This window comes from Eptesicus fuscus, chromosome 11 (assembly GCF_027574615.1).
Source record: "Eptesicus fuscus isolate TK198812 chromosome 11, DD_ASM_mEF_20220401, whole genome shotgun sequence".
Classification (NCBI taxonomy): Eukaryota; Metazoa; Chordata; class Mammalia; order Chiroptera; family Vespertilionidae; genus Eptesicus; species Eptesicus fuscus.
The window spans coordinates 79,894,488-79,917,847 of NC_072483.1; the positions used below are offsets into that span (position 1 = coordinate 79,894,488).

Here is a 23,360-nt window from a genome sequence, read left to right on the forward strand (position 1 = left end):
GCTGCAGCTCAGGTGTGCACAAGGGACAATAATCGGGGCATCATAAGAGAAGGTTTCGAGCTGAAGAATAAAGCGGGTCGGGGAAGGGTATTGTGAGTGGATTCTTGGCTGGAGCAGAGGTCAAGGGTGCAGAGAGAAAGTAGGCTAGGCAATCGCAGGTAATAAAACTACCGATTTGAGTTTCATCTTTTTCTCCTTTCTCTGCCTACTGCCTGCTGGGGGCAGGGACTGTTCATCTGACAGGCAGGAGGAGCTAAAAGGGCCTGGGTTTTCGGTCTGCTTTCTTCAGTCCCTGAGCTAGGCACACTCACTGAAGGCAAGGGACTTGCTCGTTTCACGGTCATTTCCTATCACTTAGTCAAGGAGAGAGAGCGGAGCATTTAGAAAACCCACAACCCAGGGTGACAACAGCTTATCCTTTAGCAAGTCACATAATCTCTCTGGTGCTTAAAATCTTCGTAAAGTGGAAAAGCTGTCCTAATGATTAGATTAATAATATCTGCTTTTTATTATGTGCCTCCAAGTGTTACTTTTATTGTTGAGTGCTTATCTTTAGGCCAGACCCTGTTTGCAATGGACACAGATGACCTCATTTGATCCTCACAACAGCCCTCTGTGATAGGTACTATTATTACCCACCTTTTACAAATGAGACGGACTTGCCCCAAGCTGTCTATCTAGCCAACAGTGGAGGAGCTGGGGTTTAAACCCAGGCTGTCCAATTCTAGCCCACACCCTCCCTTGTTTTGTTTCGATTTGGGATGCAATGTTTCCGACTTAAAACATAAAGAATAACGGATACAGTCAGCTGCAGTTGAGGGGTCCCCTTCTCCAGTGGCACACTCTGAACCGCCACCTTGTACTGTTTCCTTCCAGCACCAACACTCTCCATTTCTAGAGGCAAACGGGTACCAAGACTCAGGAGGCAGCCAGGCCAGGCCCCACTATTGCTGAAGCCCCACCAAATGGATGGAGGAGGGAATAAGAGGGTAGAGTGGGGAACAGAACCTGATAAATGCACCCATCGCTAGCCCCAGAGTGTCAGCACCCCTCGGGCCAAAGATCCTAATGCCCAAGAGACTCCGTGCCGATGTGACCAGAGCCACCTGCCCCAAGTAGGCCACAGCTCCTGAAATTCATACCGGCGAGTTTCACCACTGCCACGCGGTCAGAGCAGTTCCATTCAGTCCAACCCAGTGAGTGCCCTGCAGCCATCAACAGCAGCAAAATTCTAGAACAAAGAACTAGACAACCCATAGCATATACCCATTTATAGTCCCAGAGGGAAAGCAGGCTAATTATGTGGGGTTTAGGATACCATGGATTTGCTTTTCGTTTTGTTTCCAGGAGTTTAGAATGAGCACATTCTATATGCACAGCTAGGCTGACCTGGGTCAGTGCATGTTTACGTATTAGCTAGTCTGTCCCAAACAGACCTTTGCGGTAGAGCGTCTCTCTCGCCCTGCTCATGTGTGTGTGAGCGTGCACGCGTGTGTTCACAACTGCGACTATTTTTAATGCTCCTCCTTGCCCATTGGCTCCAATCACTGGCATACACACGTATCAGAGATGAAGCCTTGCTGCCCAGGACCCTGCCTGCCTGGAGTCCTGCTAGCATCCCTCCCACATAATGTGGCCAGAAAACCCGACTCTCCTGGAACGGCCTTCAGCCCAAAGCTTCTCTCCAGCCCCTGGAAGCACAGGGCAAAAATCTCTGGAGCGGCTGACATTTTAGGTGTGTATATAATTTACCAAACTCTTGGCCGCTCAGCTCTTAGCCAGTGGTCACAAAAGGAATTAGCAGTCCTCCCTGCTACCCCAAAACCCGAAGAAGGAAGGGTGTTACTCGACTCTGGCACAGCGGCCTGCTGGCACACGGTGTCAAGCAGCAGCACAGCGGTACATGTTGGCCACAGACGGCTTTGGGGTGGTGGAAGGGGCCAACATAGTTGTGGCATAAGTTGGCCAAGGTATTAAGCAGATCTGAGTTTAATTTAACATAGAGATAACAACTCTTTTTGTGTTTTCCAACTGGCTGCTGCTTTCTTTGTCTCCACGGGTCCAGAATTTTCAGCCAGGAGTCAGTTCATAAGGACATTCGAGTCCTTTCAAAGCGAGAGGTAATGGTCTTTCCATGGGCTTTCACATTTGGCCGGGCAGGCTGGGGGAAGGATGAAAAGCACGTGGGATCTGGGGAAAGCTGAAAATGGATCTTGAGGCTTGAATTCCTTCTATGAGTTTGCTTAAGCCACAGTGCCTGCGCTTAGAATAGAGAGGCAGGCAGTCTGTCTCCTCAGGATAAGGAAGGATTTGGAACTCAGCTACTGTGAGGTCTTGGCCCCTACTGTGTTTTCTGGTTTGTTTTGTTAGCAGGAGCAAGTTATTCTAGTTTCTTGCTGCTGGGGTTTTCTCCAGCACGCTTACAAGCGATGTGTCTCCACCCCACTGATGGCAATGGGGTGGACGGAATGGGATAATGAAAGGGGTGGAGAGAGAAGTTGATTCAGCTGCTTCAGATGAGGGAGGCAGAGAAACCTTAGACCTCTGAGTAGCTTCTGAATTTATCGAGGGTGGGGAGGGAAGGGGACCACAAGGCCTGAAGTCATCCCAACCTGGGTCTCTGAGATACTAGCGTGGCCAGTGGTGCCAGTTGGGAAAACCAGCTTATTGCCGGAATTACAATTTTATTACCCGTGAAGTGGCTAGAAGCAGAGAAGAAGCCATAGTACTTAGGAAAGTAATCAGCGAAGTGTGACCAAAAGGGATTATGAGATTTACCTAAAAATGGTGGAAATGGTAAGTTTTATCTCTATTTACCACAATAAAAAAAAAGAATACTGTCACCTTAAAGAATGGTTATGAGCACATCAGGGAATTACCGGCACTCCTTGACGGACGCACTGTTTTACAGCCTCTCAAGTGTTTAGGTGCTAGGCGTTACGCATGGTGGTGCATGCGTTCCACGTCTAGTGGGCAGTGCTGGAGAAGCCCCCTCGTGGCTGTCCTCCACTCCGGGCTGGGCGCAGAAGGGGAAGATTTTATGGTTTTTGCCAAGACTATGTTACTCATTCCCATAATACTATCCACCGGTGTTACTTGGCCTCAGGTCTGCTCCCAAGAGCCTTTTAAAATAACCCATACGTGAAAGATGCAGCCTTAAGTCTATCTTATTCATCCCGGTCCCCACCGCTAAGAGCAGGGCCTGGGCAAGAAGTGCCCGTTGAGTCTGAGGTAAGTGGATGTGGCCGTTACAGGAAGAGGAAGGCAAGGATGAGAATGAACTCAAAAGACGCTGTTCACTCTGGCTCTGTTATTGCGTAAGAGCGCGTTTGTGCACTGAAGACCTCACGAACGTTTATCTCTTGTTTTCTCTGTGGGGCTGCCTTTCCAGTAAACCTTTAATTAACCGCAGTCTGTTGTTTAGCTCCGGCATGCCCTCTGAAAGGCAGGCTAGCAAAATGGTTGAGAGCCAGACAGCCTGGGTTTGCATCTCGGCTGCATCTTAAACTTGTTGTGCCTCAGTTTCCTTATCTGTGAAATGGGGTTAAAGTACACACCCCACAAGGTTGTGAGGTTGTTACACGTGTGTAACGTGCACAGAAGAACGCCAGGCACACAGTGAACGCTCTGTGAGCCTGTTGTTCAAAGTCCTCTCGGTCATATGAACAGGGTGCAGCTGATTTATGACACTGGAGTGTGGCTTTATCATGTACTCTGTGACCACAGGTGCTTCCTTTCTCTGTATTTTTTTTTTCTAACAGTGAAAGCTACCAATGAATAGCAAGGACACCTTAACTGACGCTAGAAACTCAGATATGTTACAAAGGGGATTCCCTGCCTGGACAATTGGACATTTATTTCAGCTTCTATTTCTACCAATCTTTTCTAGTTTAGATGACCTCAATTTCTCCATCTCTGACATGGATAATAATTTACTTTATATGACTAATAAGGAAATGAGTAAACCATATATTGAAGTTTTATTGAAGTATGTTAGCAAGTTATTAAAAATGGGTAGTAAAAAATGCTTTGTCAAATGGCCCAGCAAGCACTGATTCTAGAAATTTAAAAAAATACTTTGAAAACAGTAGTTGACTTGTTGGTAATCATACCCTTTAAAAGCCATATTATAAAGCTAAGTGATGACAACCCAATAGAAGCAGCAGAAGAGACAATATGTAGTCACCATGATATAGAGCTGACACTCAAAAATCAGAGTCTGGTCCTGGCCGGTGTGGCTCAGGTGATTGGGCATCTTCTGTGCATCAAAAGTTGCTGGTTCGATTGCCGGTCAGGGCACATGCTAGGTTGCGGGCTTGATCCCCGGTAGCGGGTGTGCAGGAGGCAGCTGATGGATGTTGAGCACTCACATCAATGTTTCTTCTCCCTTCCTCTTTCTCTAAAAATTAATAAACTATTCATTTAAAAAATCAGAATCTGGTAGGGGTGATATTGCTTAGTAACATTGCATTTAAGAATGATGGCCTTTTCTATCATCAGGTCTTATAGCACATTCTTAGTAGCAAATTACTTTATATATCAGTGTGCACAAACAATGCAAATACATATTATATACTGTCATTTAAGGAAATGTCTCCTTCCTGTAATTTGAAAATTCACCAGCCATTTTATCTTTTTTAAAAAATATATTATTTTTATTGATTTCAGAGGAAGGGAGATAGAAACATAAATGATGAGAATCATTGATCGGCTGCCTCCTGCACGCCCCCCACTGGGAATCGAGCCCGCAACCCAGGCATGTGCCCTTGACCGGAATCGAACCTGAGACCCTTCTGTCAGCATGCCGACGCTCTATCCACTGAGCCAAACCAGCCAGGGCCATTTTATTTTATTAAGCACACATTCTCACTTGATCCTAACTACCTGCTTCCGAGGATGCCCTGTAATTTATATTGCGGGCACTACCTTGTGACAGGGAGTATGAGTACTACAGCCAGTTCGAGATTCTTAAGTAATGAATGAAAAACAAAGAGAAAAAAATTATAACCTGTGAGTGGGGGAGGGCCAGGGTGGCCGGAGGAAGGGAGGGAGGCCTTGGCCCAGGAATGGCATTGGAACTGGGGAGAAGGGAGGGAGCTGGCTGCCTCAAGATGTGTTATTTTTGCTGTGGCTTCTTGCTCCTCTCCACCCCCACCTCTTCCAGTCTGAGCTTGGAGTACAGTTGAGTTTTCACCACAAAACTTGGCTAGGCCTCCTCAGGGACTTTCTCTTTCCCATCTTCCCATAAATTATAGGTTTGCACATGAGAGCAGCACAGATGATTCCCATTATCTTTTGGGTTGGGTTAGGATTTTTTTTAACCTCCTGCCCACTTGTAAATGTGTATCCTAGTTCAGGGAGGTGGTGCATTGGCTAGCCTAGTGCCTCATCCACCGACGAATTGATCCCCCTCTTCCTTAATGGGATGGCTTTAACCTGGTTTCCTTGACCATGTGACGGGTCATTTTCCTTGGCCTTCAAATACTCTCAGAAGTCATCGCTCCAGGAGAGGGGGTCCTTGTCTGAGCTGTCCACCATACCCCCAGTACCTGGAATAGTGCCACACCCACTGCAGACTCCCCCTGGCTATATAAGATTTTCCTCCTTATTTTGATGGTAAAGTGACATTTCTGATTCACTATTATACCTTCATCAATGAACCATTCAGATCATTGTAAAGCAATCAGACAGCTCTAGAAGAGTTAATTTACCCCAGAACATAGAGGCCATTTATAGGTAGGGTGTAGAACTCACTAGAAGCTAGAGCCACCCCTAGCAGTTAAAATTTATTGACCACCAATCTTGGGCACTCTTTTTGATTAGATTCCCAGACCAGATGCAAATTCAGTAAAGGAAGGGGAAAGGAGTTTTCACTGCCTCACATCTGCTCTTTTTCTCCTCTGTTTGGTCTCCGAAAGTACTCGAGATAAGCCTTCTAAAAGAAGTAGGTCCTGGGGAAAAGGCGTCAAGGAAAATTAAAAGATGTGACCCAATTCCACTTTCAGGGTCTGGAACATTCTATTGCTTATAGATATAATAAGAGTAGAGTGGAGGAATTTTTTTTAAATGTCCTTGACAGTGTGGGAGGAAGAGGAGAAGTAGGAAAGGAAAGGTAACATTTTCAAGAAAAGAATAGTTAATCTTTGAAGCAGAATTCAATAGAAAGGTTGAGAGACCCGCCTGAAAGAGCAAAGCAAATGAGGACCATAACTTGGCCTAATCAGAAGAGAAGCAGCCTGGCAATGAAGAGGTTGGTAGAGAAAAGGGAGACAAGTTACAAATGAGGGATTCTTGACAACAGAAAGGAAAGCCTGAAGTGCTCAGCGGGACACGCTGGAGGAAGAAACAACCAAAGGGGAAAGGAAAGGAAAGCGCTCAAGATGCTACCAAGAGACGGAAGACCCTGTCCTACCGTAAGCGGACAGGGACTGAAGAAGACAGATATTCTTCCACTCCAGGTCCTTGGGAGTCAGGCCACCGTCAAGGTAGACTCAATGTAGGCTATAGAGATTAAGTTTCCAATATGACCTTATCTTCTATTTTAATAAGCTGAATATGTACTTGTCCACTATCTCATGCCCTAACCTTGACCAAGACCCACTAAATTAATACCCTCTCTTTCTACTTGACTGCCCTGGCAGCACCCTTGTTCTCTCTGTACTAAATATAGTTCCAGGGACAAAAGGGATGAGACACATGAAAGGCAGCAGCTTTGGCTATGTTAATATGTGTCTTTCTTGTTCAAGACCAGCTAATCCATCTCAGGAGCCCCCTAGAACTACTGCTTTTTGATGTTAGCGTATTTATTTGATGATTTGGTGATAAGTCCTCCCTTACTGTATTTCATAATACAAATTAAATCATAACATGTGTTGCCACTCGGAGGGTTAAGTCTGACATTAATTCTGTTGTTTACTCTGAATAGAGGGAACATGGATTTCATACTTTAAAACCTAATGTATTTGGGTGGCATTGTTTGCCCAATGAGCGACTTTAAGGTTCTGAAAGCTGTTCTCTACGGTGTGACCTTTTTATGTCAAAAGCATTGTTTACTGTGCCATAAAAGAACAAAAACGTATCATTCAGACTTGCCCTTGCCCAAGAAAATGGGGCATGGAAGGAAACGTAAACCAAATGAACTATAAATTGTCTCCAATGCATGTGGACCAAGTTCCTTTAATTCACATTAGCAAAGAAATCGTCACTCTTCTCCCCGAGCTGTTATGTTCTTCCCAGAAATGTGTTACTGTATTACTGTATGCCTGGCATAGTCTAACATAAGCCTAGCCCTTTTCATGCTCCTCAGAGTATGAGATAATAAGTATACCTCACATTTTTAAACTCCTAATGTGTCACTTATGGTTTTAAGAGCTTAATGTGTATCTACTCATTGATCCTCACAGCCAACCTGTGAAGTGGGTATTACTGTTATGCCCATTTCATAGATGAAAACCTGAGGCAGAGACCGTAAATAATATGCTAGCTGGTACATGGAGAAGTCTCAGAGTGAACTCAGGAAGACTGATTTAGCCAATGCTTTCAATTACTATTCGAGGACACCTCTGAGTTCATAAATGGTTACCAAAATGCTATGAGTTTGTACAGGAGATGCTTGGAGGCTGTACATGGTCATGGCATTAAATAACATTTAATCACATAATGAGAAAGTTATTCCCTTCAGTCTTCTTTCTGTCCTTCAGGTGAAATCAAACAGGAAGTTTCATCCTGGGGCTGGTATGACTTGAACTCCCAGCACCTGATAATCTTCCTTTCCAAAGAGAGTTGGCTGCCAGCTCGGGCCTTCGCACAGTTGTGTTATCGTGATATCATGGCAAGAGAGACTGGCTTTCCACTTATGGTATTCATAGAAGCCTTTCACTTTTAAATAAACTTAAGTAAACAAATGATGCTATTGCAATTAAGTAAATAATAACACAGGTGACATTTGTGAAGGTGTTTTCACATGCCTGGAGTTTGGGAAACACTGTCCTCATTCTTCTGTTTTGAAATTCACTTTAAAGCAGTGGTTTTAGCGAACAATAAGGTCTCTTGTTCTCTTATCACAGACCTTCCCAACTTCCCTTGTGGGTTAAGGGCTCATCTGGGATGGAGTTTTCACCAGGTCATACAAACAGAGGAAAATAATATAATGCGGTGAATTTTCAATAGCACCACATATATTCAGTTAAAAAAAAATTTTTTTTTCCTGAAAGCATACTGTTTCTATTTTTTTTGGTGTTAAAATCTCCTTCCTTTCTTGTGAAATGACAGTGACAGATGAAAGATTTTGTTCTTATTGTCCTTATTTGGCAAAGTTAAAAATTGTAAACTTTTTAACCTTTTGCACTCGGATGTCGAGTGTGACTCGACACGGTTAGCATTAAATCCCGAGTAGAATAAAGGAATCGAGAAAAAAGCAAGCGAGTGCAAAGGGTTAAAAATTATAGTGACCCAGAAAATATGAAATTTGGGTACCATTGGGTACCATATTCATGGTATGGGGCCTCTCAGTTGCTTAGCAGTCTTGAGTACTTCAGGAAGGGTGATACGGAACCACACCAATCTTTCGTTCTAAAGTGCATTTAAGCATTTTCTTCAGGGAAATTATTAAAGAGTTCCTGCTTGTGAAATTCTCTTAAGTGTGTAGTTTTCCTATCAGAGCTGCAATACTAATTATTAATGAAATAATTTTTGAAAGAGGAAGTATCTCTGAAATACCTAGTTATTGCAACCAATCCTTACTTACCTACTTACACTTGCTAGGTTATGTTTATTTCATTTTCACTTCCAGTATGAAAAGCTCAGAGCACAATTTAGAAATACTTAGTCACTTTCCCCGCCCCCGCCCCCCGCCTCTTTAATGTTGCTGCTGTTGATACTGGGACTCTGGAGAATAGAGAAATTAAAAACCTTGGACATATTTTAAAAGATTATACAAGGTCACTTTTTCTGTTCTTCATTGCTTTGACTAGCATTGTTTCATATAATATTTCAGAGCTGGTCTGGAAAGAGGCCATTTGGAGACGTAGAAATATGTATAAAAGGGAGAGGAGGAGGCCCAAGGTACCCAATATCAAGGAGGCTAGAGTCGGAAGGATTAACTGTAGGGCCAAAGCACAACTAAGAAGCAAAGTTCAAAGACTCTAGCAGGTTTTAAGGTGGTTTTTCTGAGTTACCTATGGAAGATCTAGCAGTTCAAGGCCAGCAAACCCAAAGCAACAAGATCATTACCATATTCACTGCTCAATGCAAGAAAGTAAAAACTAGTTAGCTCTCAGACCCAGATATTCCCAAGCACCTGGGTCACTCCGTAGACTCAGTGGATATTACTGGCTTGCGTGGAGCTTTTATTTTACTAACTCTAAGACAGATGAGTAACCTTGTCTCTTTTTTGTTGTTGTTAATCCTCACCTGAGGATATTTTCCCATTGATTTTGAGAGAGAGTGGAAGGAATGAGGAGAGAGAGAAACATCGATGTGAGAGAGACACATCAATTGGTTGCCTCCTGCATGGGCCCCAAGCAGGGCCAGGGATCAAGCCTGCAACTGAGGTACATGCCCTTGACCAGAATTGAACCCGGACCCTTCAGTTTGTGGGCTGACACTCTTATCCAAAGTGACTATTTAAGTATTTCTAAATTGTGCTCTGAGCTTTCCATGTTGGAGGTGAAAATGAAATAAACATATCTTAGCAAGTGTAAGTAGGTGGCTAAGGCAAGTAACCGTGTCTCTTACATGGCTTTTCTTTGTAAAAGTTCTCATCTTCTTCTACCCAATGACCTGTTTCAATAGCAGATGCCAATGCCTTGTTTCTGGTCTGACTCTAAGTCTGTCATGACTTAGTACAAGGGGACCTGGAGCAGATTGTCATCTTTGTTTTCTTGGGAGTAGCCATGACCTAGAGTACTTGCAAGAGGCAGGGCCAGATAAAGTATGTGGACACCAGGCAAGCTAATTGATTGGCATCCTACTCACAGATTCTCTTTAAACATATTTTCAAATATGTACTAAAATAGTTTGTAATATATTTAGTAGATAGGGGAAGGGAATCTAATTCCTATTAATAAAAATACATGTATACCTCTTTGTTTCTTGTTTGCAATTTTTACCAAATCAGACCACTTTAACCTTTATGTAATAAAATTACTCTCTTGCACCCATGTTAGTTGGTTGCTTACTCAGATGACTGTCAGCTGCTTCATTTCAGGACTATTCCCATGGCCTACAGTTGTTCTATGCACCTTACACATGCTTACCACCAAAATGCTAGTTCCCAATATATAGCTAAGTTATGGTTTTTTAAATATGTTTTTATTGATTTCAGAGAGAAGAAAGGAGAGGGAGCGAGAGATAGAAATATCAATGATGAGAGAGAATCATTGATCAGCTGCCTCCTGCATGCCCCACACTGGGGATTGAGCCCAGATCCTGGGCATGTGCCCTGACTGGGAATCGAACTGTGACCTCCTGATTCATGGATTGATGCTCAACCACTGAACCACATCGGCCAGGCCAGTGGGTTTTTTAAATTTTCACTGCTATCTACTTACCTTCAGGTGGGACTAGTTCATTTGCCGGTAATTTCAGGAGTGGCTGTGGGAACCTGAGCTCACCGGCACCTTATTTGCAGTTTATTTGGTTATGATGTAGTACAGTGTGTTAGTTCATGCCCTGGACTGCTCGGCCACACCTTAATCTAGCTCTTAAGGGGAGGGGGGGGGGGGCCACTGAGAAGACTCTGGACTCTGTTATTTGGGTTTCTAATCCCTGATAGAATAGATCTAAGGCTACAGAAAAGAGCTCCCTGGGATTCTTTCCATTTTCTATTGTGTAGGCCATGGTTTTGGAAAGCACAGTCACAAAACAGCACACACATCTTATCTTCCCCTTTCAGTCACTTTCTTTGCAAGCAAGGACCCAGAACACACAGCTGAGCACATGCTACCAAAGGCTTGCCAACTGAAGTCACATGGGGAGCCTCCCAGGTGTAGTGCATGATTCAATACACCTGAGCTTGCTGAGCAGGTCTGACAGGTACCCAGACACAGACTTGGATCTGCCTTTTAGCCTGAACTAACCACATCATCAGCGGAAGATGATTTCTGTTACTTGATTAGCCAACTCTCATTGTGATAACTGAGACCTCTTCTAACTGTTTTTCAGAGAGAGAGAGAAAGAAAACAAGAGAGAACAACTCTGACCATGGTCTGAAGCCAGGCTTCTGTCACTAAGCAATAAAGAAAAAAGCTCAAGTCGCCCTTGCATAAGTGGGAATTTGTGGTTTCTAAAGCTGCCCATTCCCCAAACGACTAAAATATGTTATTGGCATTTGGCACTGTTTCCTATGTTTTGCTCTCCTTAAATTTCTCTTTAAAAGGGTTTGAGTTTAAAGGCAGAACCACTGAAAAATGCTATTTAATCATAGAACTGTGAAAGGCCAGCCCAGAGTTAACCCCAGGATGCCCTGTTTTGTTTTGTTAAACCAGAACCTTGAACCAGGCTTATTCCCAGGGGTTCTAGAAAGCCCAAGGGTTGGTGGGAGGGAAGGAAAAGAGGGAGGCAGAGGAAAGAAAAGCCAGCAGACCAAACCGGCCCTTGGACATCGGAGGGCACCGCCCTGCACGGAGGCCTCCCTGCCCCCCTCACCAGGCCAGGCCCAGTGATTCCATGGTTTACACTGGAGAGAGGAGGAGAAAGGGAAAGAAGATGGAAGAGCCACCCACTGTCAAGGGCAAGAGTCACAGGCCCTCTTGGCCCCAAATCGATTTTTAGAAAGTTTTTCCAGATTATAAATGTATGCTCATTACAGAGAATTGGGGAAGTAGAGAAAATTGCTAAAGAGAAAATAGTCATCAGGCAGCATGGCAGAGAGGTTCAGATCCCAGCCCCTGGCAGACCCGAGTCTGAGTCCCACTTCCCAGCGTCCTCATCTGTAAGGCAAGGGTAGTGAGATCCTTATAGATGATGAGAGGATTGAATCAGATGACATACCCGGCTAGTGCTGGCCGCTGCTGCTGCTATCAGTATTATTATTAGCCCACCATCGCAGTGAACATGTAGGTAGGGACCCTTCGGCTAGTTCTTTTCTGTGCATGTCTAGATATAAAACGTGGCTCATTCTTCACAGCATGTAAGTTTTTATCTTTTTTTTTTTTAACATGCTAAATAATTTTCAGAAGCACTAGCTATTTTGAATTCCTGTATAAGATCTCATCGGCTATAGTTAAATATCTTCTCCTTTTGGTTGGACATTTAGGTGTTTTCGATTTCGTATTATAAATAGCATGATGATATACATCCTGTACAAACGTTAGCTTCTGATTAAGATATATTCAGAAGAAGGACTACTCTAGTCAGAGGATTTGAATTTTTTAAAAGTTCTGGATACAATTTACCATATTTATACCCACCAACAGTATAAACACGTTCTCCCTCATATCCCTGAACGATTAGCCATGTCATTTAAAAAACACACACATAGTTTTGGTCATTTTAGAGACCCCCCCAAAAAAAAAAGATTTCTCATTGTTTGACTATTTTTTTATTACTTGTCTAAATATTTTTTATGTTTTACTACTTTTTTTTTAATCCTCACCTAAGGATATTTTTCCATTGATTTTTAAAGAGAGTGGAAGGGAGGGGAGAGAGAAAAACATCCATGTGAGAGAGACACATTGATTGGTTGCCTCCCACATGCACCCTGACAAGGGCTGAGGATTGAGCCTGCAACCGAGGCCCTGATGGGAGTCCAACCCGAAACCCTTCAGTCCATGGGCTGACGCTCTATCCACTAAGCCAGGGGTCCTCAAACTTTTTAAGCAGGGGGCCAGTTCACTGTCCCTCAGACCGTTGGAGGGCCGGACTATAGTTTAAAAAAAACTATGAACAAATTCCTATGCACACTGCACATATCTTATTTTGAAATAAAAAAACAAAACGGCAAAAACACCCGCATGTGGCCCTCGGGCCATAGTTTGAGGACACCTGCACTAAGCCAAACCAGCTAGGGCTATTTTTTATGAATTGTTTGATCATGTCTTTTGTCCATTTGAGGGCAAACTATCTTTTCAGTAAATTTATATAAGTTCCTCATATATTAGGCTATCAACACTTTATGTGTGATATGTTCACTAGTTTTATTGTTTGCCCTTAGATTTTATATGTGACTAGAGGCACGGTGCACAAAATTCGTGCATGGGGGGGGGGAAGGGGGGGGTCCCCCAGCCTAGCCTGCACCCTCTGAAATCCAGGACCCCTCGGGGGATGTCCGACTGCCAGTTTAGGCCAAACTAGGGGTTTTGGTCGTCCCTCACTAAACCCCCTGCCAGCCTGGTCGCCCCACACAGCCTGCTGCTCAGTCATTTGGTTGTCCCTCACTAACCCCCCTGCTGGCCTGGTCGCCCCATACAGCCTGTTCGGTCATCTGTTAGGTTGTTTCGGTTGCTTAGGCATATATATGTATATATGTATATATGTGTGTGTATATATATATACATATATATATATATATATATAGATATATAGAGAGAGAGAGAGAGAGAGAGACTTCTTTTTGATAAACAGAAGTTTACAATGTGTATGTGTTCAGATCTGTTCACTTTTTCCTTGTGTGTTTTTTTTCTGTAGCTTTAAAACTTGCATGGCCTTCCCCATGTTCAGGTCAGATAAATGATATTTTGCATTTTCTTCTATTTTTTAAAACAGTTTATTTACACATTTAATAACAAATTTCTGGGATTTATTTTACTTTGTGAAGCTATAGCTTGATTCCTGCGCCAAACTGTTAGTCATTTCTGCTCCACTTTTTAACGATCCGTGCTTTCTGTATTGACTTTTGATTTCAATTTCATCATAATCTAATTACATATGTGTCCTGGAGTCTGCTTCTGACCAATCACTTCTACTTCCTCAATCCCAATCCCAATGCCAGTTCCAATTACTTAAATATTATGATATATTTTAATGTCTGATAGCCCAAATACAGCCACATACTGTTTTACACAATTGTCTGACTTAGGCCTGCTCTTTTATTCCTCCAGATCGACTTTGGAATCACCCTGTCAGCCCAATTTACCTTTTAAATTATTTCAATAATTATGCTGTTCCAAATTGGATACTTGTACTTCTTTTCCTCAACAATGAGACTCTTTAGCTTGGAGCTTGAAAATATACATGTGGAGTTTAAATATCTGCAAAAAGGCATTTAGCCATCTTAAATGCGAGTACGATTGGGTAATCACAACCAAGTGCTGCCAGATCTTGTTGGGAGGCCATTGCAGAGCCAGCCACTTCCTGTCGAGTTGTGCGGCTTTACAGATTGCACGTTAACATTCACTCCTGAGATGCAGAAGCTGAACATATACCAAATGTTCAGATGCTTTGGTGGTTTTTTTTATCCTACATCATCAACAAGAATGTTAGCTATTCCAATAATAAAAAGCTTTTCAAGATCAGTTCAAAAATTGCCCGTCATGGCCTTTCTGGCTGCCCACAGAGTCTTCCTCTATTGTCCTCATGTTTGGAGAGCCGCCGGCTCATCCTTCAGGAATTACAATGTCCCAGGAGCTCGTGAATCCCACGTCCCCTCGAGGTTCTGCTAAAGTGTATGTGGTGTTTAACTGGCAGCAACTTCTCCTTTTGCCCTCTGCCTTCATGCCATTAGACCATAACCCCATCTGGCCAAAGATTTGCCATTTTGCTTGGACAAAGTTGCAATTTAAATGATTGCTTTTAGGGCCTGCAGTGGGAATATTCCAGAAATATTCTGTTTCGGTTTTTTTAATGCAAAAGTTGCATGCACTTGGAAAGGGGCCTAGGCTGGAAATGAAGCAAGAGCCATTCCTCCTTAATTGGTGACCTGTTTATACCTGTGGACGGCACAGAGCAAGAGGGGCCTAGCTGGTGGCTAAGTACCAAAGGCCTTTGAAAGCAAGTGGCATTTGAGGCAGGAGTGAAAGGGGTGGTGGTGTGGGAAGGACCGAGCCCTGGAATCAGGTGTCCTGGGTTCAGACTCCAGCTGTGATGGGTATTAGCTCTCACCTTCATCTTTCTGTGATTCCGTTTGTTTAGCTGTAAAATGACTATGTACTACTTATTTTGGGTAGTTGCAGTAAGAATTAGAAATAAAAACAGAAAGCTTTCAGAACTCATGCAGGATGATAGCAGTGAATGATATTTACTAAGATCAAAACTTTTCCAGGGAATAATGAGTAGACAGCCATCCGCAGAGCAGATGAACAGGTGGTAGACAGAAACTGGAAGCAAGTGTGGGAAGACAGGCTTGTGGAAGACTTGGCGGGGTAGGGCACACGAAGGAGTCGAGACCTTATCCTATAGCAGCTGAAGAGGCTTCAGGGGCTTCATTGAAGAAATGCCAGCTCGAGGATGGCACTGAAGCCCAGTGGTTAGCCCTAGGCTCGGGAGTCCAGTTCCCTCCTCTGCACGTTTAAGCAGAGCAACCTTGGGCAAAGGACTCAAGCCTTGTAAGACTCAGTTTTTCACCTATAAATTGGTAATGATAAAAATACTGACCTCTTTGGCTCCTGTGAATAAATAGTAATAGTAACAGTTACTATTTAATGCTCACTGTATGGCTGGCAATATGCTAAGTGCATGACTTGTCTTATCTTAAAGGAGATAAGGCATTAAAGAGCTCAGGGCAGCAACTGGCACATATTAAACAGTCAGTCACTGCTGTGGGGGATCTGTAACAGCTGATGCCATTATTCTTACTGTTTGGTCAAATCTGCATTTTCTAAGATCCGCTGGTGGTAGCATAGAGCACGGGTTGGAGCGGTTGGAGCTGGAGGCCAAGAGCACACATGGGGCAATAGTCGTTTCACATACATGTTTAAAATCACTGAGTTGTGCACTTGAGATCTGTGCACTTCACCTATGTATCTTGTACCTCAATTTAAGGAAATACAGTAAAAGAGACCAATGAAACCTCTTCTCCCAGTTTTTGTAAGCCACTCTACAACTGCTTCGAGTTTCAGTTAGCCGAGCTCTCGCTCTCGCTCTCTTTCTCTCTCCACACACACGATTGTGAGGGACTGATTCTTTTCAGTTACCCATGCTCCTGAAGGACAGGGTGCCCAAAGACAACTGAAACCTCTACACCAGGGGTCCTCAAACTTTTTAAACAGGGGGCCAGTTCACTGTCCCTCAGACCGTTGGAGGGCCGGACTATAGTTTAAAAAAAAACTATGAACAAATTCCTATGCACACTGCACATATCTTATTTTGAAGTAAAAAAACAAAACGGCAAAAACACCCGCATGTGGCCCGCGGGCCGTAGTTTGAGGACGCCTGCTCTACACTCATACAAAGTTCTGACCCGTTTGAAAGGTTTCCCTTTACCAGAGCTCCCAGCAGCAGCGAATGAATGTTGATGAGCGTCTCTTCTGGCCTGGCGTACACAGGCGCCAGAAGGGAGAAAGGCCGACCATCGGGGTGGCACAGAGAAGGACGTTAGATGCTGGGCCAGATCACAGACCCTCTGTCCTTAGCCCCCTGGAAGCTGGCTGCTTACTGGGCTTCCTTCCTTAGGGCACTTTCCCATTTAGGTTTTACCAAGCCTCTGACATGTCACTCACAGGTGGACATACTATTCAAAACTCGTTTCTCTTTGATTACATTTGAATGTCCTGTTGTAAAACCGGTTTCCATTTCTTTCTTAAGGCCAAGTCTAAGGCAGGTCAGTCAGTTCATAGACTTTCCTTTGGAGTGACACCAAACTGAGTGGTTAAAAACATTCAGGTTGGGTAGCATCCTTCCTCTGCACAGTGACGTGAAATGGTTGAGACCTTTGAACAGATGGGGAAGGGACTTTTTAAAATCTGATACCAATACTGTTTCTCCTCCTGTGGACTACAAAACACAATCTAAAACTGTTGGAATTTCCAGACCAACCAGGTGATGGAGATCAAGTAATGTGCCTGCGGGGATGGAGCCGGGCGGGTAAGGCACTCCTTGGAGGCCGGAAGGAGAAAGGCCCGGCCCAGCAGAGCTGGGAAGAGGCATTGAAAACGTTTAGGTGAGATTCATAGAAAAACGAAACGTGCATTCTAGCTGATTGCTTACTCACTAACTCCCAGTTAGGTATTTAAAGAGATAAGATTAAATGTCTAGAATTCAGTGATAATTATGTAAACAAAAACCACCTTAAATTGCCTGGCATTAGATACGGCTGTTGACACTCTGCATATCTTATAAGTCATTCTAATTGGGGCAATGTTCCCTTCCAAAACCTAAAAAAACCGTAAGTCAGGAAACATTCGATTAGACACACAGGTCTCCTTGGATACAAGCATTGAGTCTGATGCAGGCGCGATATGTTCACTGATAGGCAACTTCCAAAGAACTTTTGTGCAAATAAACATGTTGTGGACGAGTGAAAGCACAAGTCATATAAAACCAAAAACATGAAGGCTTTTCTGCATTTTTAGAATGCTTACACATGCATAATCAAATTACATGTATATAGTTCTAAAGCCATTCTTTATCAAGCCGTCACTGGTTTTTTAAAGAATTTAAACATTTATTATGAAAGTGGCAATTTGTATTCCTTATTTAAATATCCAAAAAAGCACAGACCTTTTTGAAGCTACAAAAAGGTTTATGACTTACCTAATTGAGGTCCCTGGGGTGGAGCTGAGATCTTCTCGCAGATCCCCAATGCCTGGAGAGAGGAAAGAAGCCTCTCATGAGCTTTTATGTGGTTGGGGTGGGGTTTCTGGGTAAGGATTCCCATAGGTAGACAGGAGATTGGTGGTTTGATCTCCTTGAGGTGCTGAAGGGGGAACACTTGGCTTCCTAGCAGCCCGCCCAGGTGTGGGGCAAGGAGAGGCAGGTGTGAGCCTTCACAGCTGTTTGCAGTCAAACCGCAAAATAGGGTTTAACTCTACCACCACCGACATTATCCACACAATCACCATGGTCTCCCACTGTTACCACCCAGATGTTTCTTCCCTCTCCACTCTTACTATCCTGTTTTTATTTTAAGAAGTTGTCATCTTTGAATTCCTGTGAATGATATATTTAACTGAGGTATAATTGACATATAACATTGTATTAATTGCAGGTGTACAACATAATGATTCAATTTTTTTTTTCATGTTTCTCACTACCTTTGATCGGGTCTTTATTTAAAATTTGCTGTCCAGCCCTAGCTGGTTTGGCTCAGTGGATAGAGCGTTGGCCTGCGGACTGAAGGGTCCCGGGTTCGATTCGGGTCAAGGGCACATGCTCAGGTTGTGGGCTTGGTCCCCAGTAGGGGGCGTGCAGGAGGCAGCAATCAATGATTCTCTCTCTTCATTGATGTTTCTAACTCTCTCTCCCTCTCCCTTCCTCTCTGAAATCAATAAAAATGTATTTTAAAAAATAAATAAAATTGGCTATTCAAAGTGATTTGACCTTTAGGGAATAAACACATTTAAGTTTATGCCGCAGATATCTTTTCTTCCATGGTGGGTTTTCCCCCTGCAGGCTTCTCCGCTGCTGGGTTCTTGGTAGCTGTAGCCTTTTTCCCCACCAAGGCTCCTGCTTCGTAGCGCCAACAACCCCCTTCCCTTCCTTCCCTATCACAGCCTGGAACCCCCTTCCCATCTGATTTAGCTTCTGGCGCTGCTGTTGCCTTATCCACCCGGAGCTCGTGGTTCTTGGCCTGGAGAGAATGGTGATTCCGTGCATGGTCTTTGCATAGGGGTTTAGCTTCAACATGATTTTCAGGTTTTTCAGGGGATTCGTCTTCAGGTCTCCGCCATGAATCTTCTTGCGTGGTGCTGGAGGGCTCTTTGGATCTCTGGGCTTTTCAAGATTCTGCTCAGGTCTGACCTGAGCATCGTGTGCATGGGAAGGTGTAGATATATTGGCCAGACAGACCATCTAACTTGTGGAAAGCACTTTCAGTCCAAATGCAGGCACGGCCCACCTGCCCACCAGGAGCAAGTTTCAGAATGTTCAGTTTGCTTCCATTAAGCAGAGGAATTCCAGGGATGTTTCTGAAGGCTTTGAAGACACAGTTGTCCTCATTAGAGACGATGCAAGGTCCCGGTGCTGGATACGGCAACAGTTTCTCATTTTGCCCTTACCAGCTCTCATTCCCTGAGAGGCATAGACCTTTTTGCTATCATTCCAGGCCTTAGACGTTTCTTAAGAAGCAAAGCAGCCTCCTGGGTCTTCCTGTGGCCTTCAGTGTTATCTTCCGCCACCCAGGGAAGCTCAGGAACTTCCTCAATACAATGTCCTTTAGACATGACCAACGTGGGGAAGGCCAAGGCAGGCAGGGCAAAGCCGATGGCACATTGATGTTGTGTTGTGTTCACTCTACGGTGCCAATGGCGCCAGATGTTGGTTAGTGCAAACACGCCCCTCCCCCCTCAAGACTCATATTTCCAAAAGCACCTGGCCAGAACGGTGAGTCCCACCTCCTCGAACTCTGGCAACTCGAGGCACAGCTCTGCCAGCACCCCAGACTCAGCACTGGTTTGATGACCTCCCAGTTCACTGACAGCATAGAGCTGCCTGGTGTTTTTACGCAAGTTGTGTGAACAAACTTCCCAATATCTGGTTGAATGGGATCCTTGAACACAGCAGGCACAGTGACGTTTTGCCAGATGACTCCCCTTTACGGAGCACACTGGTGCCAGTGGATGAGCACGCCATGGTGCGGAGAGAAGGCCACACTCCTCTCAGGCCCGTGGCTCCCACAGGGAAAAGCTGATTCAATAGTTTTATATGTTGCAAAATGATCACCACATGTCTACTGAACATCCATCACCACACAGTAATTTTTTTCTTATGGTGAGAACTTTTAAGATCCCTTACCAACATTTAAATATGCAATACAATATTAACCGTAGCCAGCATGCGGTATATTACATCCCTATGACTTATCTATTTTATAGCCAGAAGTTTATATCTTTTGACCAGCTTCACTCATTTCAACCCCCCACTCCCACCCCCGGATGCCTCTGGCAACCACCAATCGGTTCTCTGTATCTGTGAGCTTGGTTGGGTGTGTGTGTGTGTTTAAATTCCACATATACCAGTAAGTGAGATCATGCAGTGTTTGTCTTCCTCAGTCTGATGTATTCCACTTAGCATCATGCCCTCAAGATCTGCATATGTGGTAGAAAATGGCAAGATTTTCTTCTTTTTATGGCTGAATAATATTCCGCCATAAAATACCACTGCGTAATATACCACATTGTCTTCATCTGTTATCCAGCATGGACATTAGGTTGTTTCCATATCTTGGCTATATCATAAAAGGCCGGTGGTCGTGACCCCAATATGGCGTCACAACCAAACGAGCAGCACCCCTTGCAGCAGGCGGGGCGGGGTGCCGGCAGCATCCACGGAGCGAGCGAGGCGTCGTGGGGCGCCAGCAGTGTCCACGGGCCGTGCGAGGCATCATGGGGTGGGGTGCCGGCAGCATCCACGGAGCGAGCGAGGCGTCGTGGGGCGCCAGCAGTGTCCACGGGCCGTGCGAGGCATCATGGGGTGGGGTGCCGGCAGCGTTCACAGAGCATGCAAGGCGTCGCAGGGCGGCTGACATGGCCCTGATGGCAGGCTAGGCCTAGGGGACCCTACACGTGCACGATTTAATCGTGCGCTGGGCCTCTAGTTGTAAATAATGCTACAGTGAACATGAGGATGCATAAACCTTTTTTGAGTTAGTGTTTTCCTTTTCTTCAGATAAATACCCAGAAGTGGTATTGCTGGATCATATGGTAGTTCTATTTTTGATTTTTTGAGGAAACTTCATACTGTTTTCAGAGTGGCTTCACCAATTTACATTCCTACTGACAGTGCACAAGAATTCCCATTTCTCCACATCCTCACCTACACTCATCTTTTTTACAATAGCCATTGCAACAGGTGCAAGGTGATAGCTCACGGTAGTTTTGATTTGCATTTCCCTGGTGATTGGTGACATCGAGCACCTTTTTATGTACCTGTTGGCCATCTGTATGTCTTTTGGGGGAAAAATATGTCTCTTTAGATCTGCTTCCCACTTTTTAATCAGATTTTGTTTTGTTGTTGTTGGTTTTAGTTTGTTTTGCTATTTTGATAGGGGTTACATTAAATATATAGATTGCTTTGCAGTAGTATGGACACTTAACAATATTAATTCTTCCAATCTATGATCATGGAATATCTTTTCCATTTATTTGCATAGTCTTCAATATTTTTGCATCAATATCATAGTTTTCAGTGTACAGGTCTTTCACCTCCTTGGGGTTAAATTTATTCCTTGGAATTTTTATTTTATTTTTTTATGCAATTGTAAATAAAATTGTTTGTCTTAATTTCTTATCCAGTTTATTACAGAAATCTATTTTTAAAGTCTTCCCTTCTCTCTTCCACATTCCACTTTGCAGAGGTAGCTTCTATTAACTCTAGCCAGCTTGCTGTCTTCTTCTATACATTTCTACACATTTCTAAGTGTGGTTTATTTTGTTTTTTGGGTGTGTTTTTTTTTCTTTCTTTCCCTTTGCATAAAGGATCAAACTATACTATCTTTCTGCATCTTGCCTTTTCCAGTGGACAGTAAACAGTGGACTTGTGGGTCCATGAGCGTGTTCAGTACACATAAAAGCTTACCCCTTGCTTTTATCGGCTGCAGAGTTGAGAGTTCCCTTAATGTTTAACCTGTGCCATTTTCTCTATTAGAACCAGTCTTGCAATGAACACCCTTGGCCATTTCCTGTGCACGTGTGTAAATGTATCTGTAGTGTAAAAGCATTAACATGAGAATGCCGGGTCAAAGGCTATGCCTGCTCTGTGGTTTGATACTATTGCCACTTGCCTTCTAAAAAGGAAGGACCAATTTCTACTTTCATTGAGTGTCTTGGGAATGCCTGTTTCCCCGCACCCACATTAACTTTCCATACTGGCAATATTTTTAATCTTAGCCAATCTAAAATATAAAATATAACCTCATATGGTTACTCTAATTTGTATTTTTTCCCATTGTAAGTAAGGTTGAGCATCTTTTTTTCTATGTTTATTGGCCATTTGTAGCTTTTGTGAATTGTCTGTTAATTTCATTAACCTGTCTTGAAATTATATTGTTGATCTTTTTCTTATTAATTTGAAAGAGCTCTTTTTCTATTAAGGAAATTAGCACTTTTTCACATAAATAGGAAATATTTTCCCCAGTTTCCTATCACATGACTTTACAAATGGTATTTTGTATTGTACTAAATTTTAAATTTTATATATTCAGACTCTTTTATGGTTTCTAGGATAATAAAATATTTACTCCCATGTAAATATTTCTCTGACATTTTTCTCTAATACTTTTTTATCGTTTTAAAAATACTTTGCAAATGATTTTCTTTTTATATTTAAATCTTTGATTTATCTGGAATTACATTTTTTATGGAATGAGTTGGAGATTCAGCTTTCTTTTCCCCCCGATGGCGAACCAGCTGCCCCACCATCATTTATTAAATAACTTATTTCCCCCACTTTTATTGTATACTAAATTCCCACGTGTATTTCAGTCCATATCCTGGACATACAGCTGCCCAGCATACAGACGCCACAAACACAGCAATGATATTCTTGAAAAACAGGATGTGTGAAATCATAATCAGTGCTGTGTGTAAGTGGTGGTTTACTGCTTGTTGATACCTGAAGGCAAAGAATACAAATTACCGACAACCTTAACACAATGGCATGCAAGCTAATAAAGAGCGCCTCTCTCACTTTATATGCAGGATTTGCTTTTTCTCACATCAGCGACCCAGCTATTTATTAGATCACAGCATTCTAGCCAGAAACTTATTTTGTTTTCCCATTTAATCTTTGGCATTGCTAGTCTCGTAAAAGTGATTAAGTAATAATAATGTTGAGCACTTACATTGTATTTTTCATCCCTAAGTGCTATCTAAATATGATAACTAATTAAATGCATTAATGAAAGGAAGGGATTTCCAGCTTCTTCAGGAAAACCGGTGTCTGGTTGCACACCTGTGAGGGGACAATTCCTAAAAAGCATTAAGTCCTCTTTGAATGGCACTCAGCAAGCAGAGGCATAGAAAGCTGCTGACATTATTTCACTCCTTTTGAAAATGTCCTTGGGTATCTTCTAATTAGTCTGGCTAAACTCACCTTTTATCTGTCTCCCCAGATATTCCCTTTCTTCATTCCTGGGGGTATTCAACGAGCTTCTTTTGATGTTTCCCCTGTTCATTAATCACAAAATCATAGAGTTTTCAAACAGAGAGGGATCCTTACTGGTCATCTAGTTGTGAATGACCTGTTGCAATCACTTGATTTCGCAGATGAGGAAACTGAGGCCCGGAGAAGTGAAGTGACTTACACAGCTTTCAGGGGATAGAAACCTA

General features: G+C 43.3%; 1 protein-coding gene and 1 pseudogene across 3 annotated transcripts in view; one reads left to right on the plus strand and one right to left on the minus strand.

The window, feature by feature from the left end:
* PLEKHM3 (pleckstrin homology domain containing M3) overlaps positions 1–23,360 on the plus strand; it is a 146,328-nt gene that overhangs the window by 87,347 nt on the left and 35,621 nt on the right. The window lies entirely within an intron of this gene.
* Positions 18,440–19,665, minus strand: LOC103289358 (60S ribosomal protein L4-like; annotated as a pseudogene).